Source organism: Nannobrachium achirus (genome assembly GCF_963921795.1).
Source record: "Nannobrachium achirus genome assembly, chromosome: 24".
Classification (NCBI taxonomy): Eukaryota; Metazoa; Chordata; class Actinopteri; order Myctophiformes; family Myctophidae; genus Nannobrachium; species Nannobrachium achirus.
This window is the reverse complement of record NC_137831.1, coordinates 46,566,595-46,569,959: the sequence shown is the minus strand read 5'-3', so window position 1 is coordinate 46,569,959 and position 3,365 is coordinate 46,566,595.

Genomic DNA, 3,365 nt, shown 5'->3' with positions numbered 1-3,365 from the left:
TCAACACTGGTCTCCCACTCATCACTGTCTTCATTGATGTCAGATTCAGAACAGTGTGAAGACAGGAGCTGGTCATCAATAGTTGGATGTGATGTTCCACAGTCCTCAGCTTGTGTTTTGATGTGTTCAGTTGAGGAGCTGGCTACAGGCTCTGTGTTTCTGTTTTCACCATCATCACCTTCACTTTTCACTGCTAGTAATGTCAGCATTGGCCTATCAACCTCTTCTGGTCTCTGAAGTAGCTCCTCCTGCTTCCCTTTAATGTGTGGAGGCTCTGGTTCCTCCTGGACCAGAATGGAGCACCTCTCCTCTTCAGGGGAAACCTCCTCTTTACAGACAGGGAGGTGCAGGGTGTCTGGGGAAAAGATACAATGAAAGCAAACATGACATATTTTAACTTTAATTAACCACTTAAGACCTATTTTAAATAATGAAAATAGAAGACACATTGCGAGCTTGATAACTCAAAGATACTGGTTATGAAGGAATGCATAACAAGTCGAGTTGTGATGGACATAAGAATGCACAAAAGAATAGCTGCACCAACAAAATACATGTACATAGTTATGGCCAACACAAACCCACCGCACCCACTTGTGCCACTACAAGGAACTGGGTAGAGCAGTGAAGTGGTAAGAAACGTGTTACTAAAAAAGTATTCACTACTGGTTAGGTCTGAGCTGTGCTAAGCAGGGCTGCTGATTGGTCGGAGAATCCTCACAGCTGTGTCTGTCAACACAATAACTTTAGTCCGACTTTAGTTTGCGAGTTGCGGCTGTAAATCAAATATAAAAGCCTGTTTATTTTTATATTTGTATTTTTGTATCTGTGTTGTTTTAGGCAAAATTTTTGCCCTGCAGTTTAGATTCCACGAATTGCAAAGAACATATAACCAACTAACACAAACGGCTGACAAATCAATCGTCACAAGTATGTTTGCTCTTCAACAAAGACATCGGAGGCATCGGAGTCTGAATGTTCTCATTCTAACTTTCTACTTTTTTTAAGACATATTTGAACTGAAAAAAGGACATGAAGCATTATGGTTGATTCAAGTAATGACATTATGTGTGAGAGTGTTCAACACTTGCTTGTTATTAGAGGAAGATCATCAAAGAGTCGATTTGAGCGTTGGATTTGTGGACATGCAAGTGTGCAATGCAGAAAACATGTGAATTGCATCTCGTTTATGTAAAAAAAAAGAAAAAAAGGGGGAAAAAATCAAGTGGTGCCTTACACCACGTCAACATAGAGACAGCGGCGGGCATTAATGACGATAAGATTGCGTCCAGCCATGCATAATTGTGAATTGTGGAGCAGAGTAGAAAGACAGAGAAGCTGCTTTTGGTGCTGCCAAATTCTAACTGTGACGTGGAAAGAGTATTCAGCATTATGCAGCATAATTTTTATGTGAAGCACTGCTTCACAAAAACAAGAGATCAGAAGCCAGATGCGTAATGAAACACATGGAAGGAAAAACATTAGTGATTGGACATCCAACACAGCCCGCAATCATAATAATAATAATATCTGGGACTTATTTTTCTGAGTACTCAAAGACACTTTACATTGGGCCTACGGGGGCTAGGGGGAGGGAAGCTAAGAGCAACAACTTTATTAGAGTACAAAAAAAGATAAAACATTCAATAATAACAACAAGAATAAAACAAGCGTTAAGAAAAAGATGTCAACTGGGGAAGGCGATTTGGAACAGGTGGGTTTTCAAGGCAGTTTTGAAGGCAGGGAGGGAGGGGGCATCTCTGATGGGCTTGGGGAGTTCGTTCCAGAGGGTGGGGCCGGCTACAGAGAAGGCCCTGTCACCCCAGGTTTTTTTCCTTGCCTTGGGGACCTTAAGGAGGCCATCCTCACTGGACCTGAGGGAGCGTGTTGGGGCGTATGGTTCGAGGAGGTCGGAGAGGTAAGGGGGAGCCAGGTTGTGCAGAGCCTTGTAGGTGGTGAGGAGAAGTTTGAATTGGATACGTTGTTTGACGGGGAGCCAGTGGAGGTCATGGAGGACAGGTGTGATGTGGTCTCTGGAGCGGGTGCTGGTGAGGAGGCGAGCGGCTGAGTTTTGGACATATTGAAGTTTATTTAGGGTTTTGGAGGTGATGCCATGAAGTATGCCGTTACAGTAGTCTAGTCGGGAGGAGATGAGGGTTTCATCCAATACAGTCTCCAATATAGACCGATCAATCGGCCGCCGATCAAAATCAAATGCGGCCGGTCACACATATTCCAGTTTCGAGGCAAACTGATACTGCATGGGCACTGCCACTTCACAACGTAATGGAGAGGTCTTGCGACTCTAAAAGCAAGTAGCGTAGTGACAGCATATATATATATATATATATATATATATATATATATATATATATATATATAATGGAACATATTATTGCGACCAAAGGTCGCAGTTTGTCTATGGGCAAAAATGTGTCATCATGATGTCATCATGCTCTGATGTCACTGTGATGTCAGGGGAACCACTCTAACAGAATGGGTTTGCCGCTCTGACATCACGCAATGGCTTCACTGTTGATGTCACACTAACAGAATCCCTTTTATGCCCCATATATGGAGTTCCCTGATGTCATCAATATTAATGATGCCCTGTTAGAGAGATCCCTGTGATGCCAGTGGGAACAAATCCCTTTTATGCAAATATATGGATATGGAGATCCCTGTGATGCCAGGGGAACAATCCCTTTTATGCCCATATATGGAGATCCTTGATGTCCACAACCCTGATGTCCACATCCCTGTGCACGACCTCACCTTAGCTTAGTATAACCTACTCAATGTCAATCGGGAGAAATTAAAGTTGGTAACATTGTGTCACCAGACGGTCCACGCTGTTGTTACTGTCAACTTACTTTGACCGAATGCAAAAGCATTGAAAAAGCAGTTGCCGGCTACTAAAAGTCCATAGTCCTTAACATGGTGGATGCCAGAGGTTTCCATAAATAATGTCGATTAACTGCCAATATTAAATCCATTGTATTTACCTGTTTTGTCCATTGTGCACGCGACCACTGCCGTTCAACGTTTTAATGGCTTGTTCAAAAACGTTATAAGCGTTAATGTTTACCAAATGGGAGAGGGACGGTGTGTTGTCTACTGGTTGAGAAACACTATGCTTCTGGTCTCATCATTGCGGTGCGCGCCGACTGGATATGTTTACCTCCTGCCTTGTGAATGCTTGAAACATGTTTGAAACGACCGCTCGCTTGTTAATGGTAGTGTCGCCGTCGCGTGCGATGATTTTGTCCAGACAAAACACAACACAAAGTATGCTACTCGTCGTTAATGCGAGACAGCTGTGGACATGGTCAGAGAGTGGAGAGCGGGGGGAGGGAGAGCGAGGC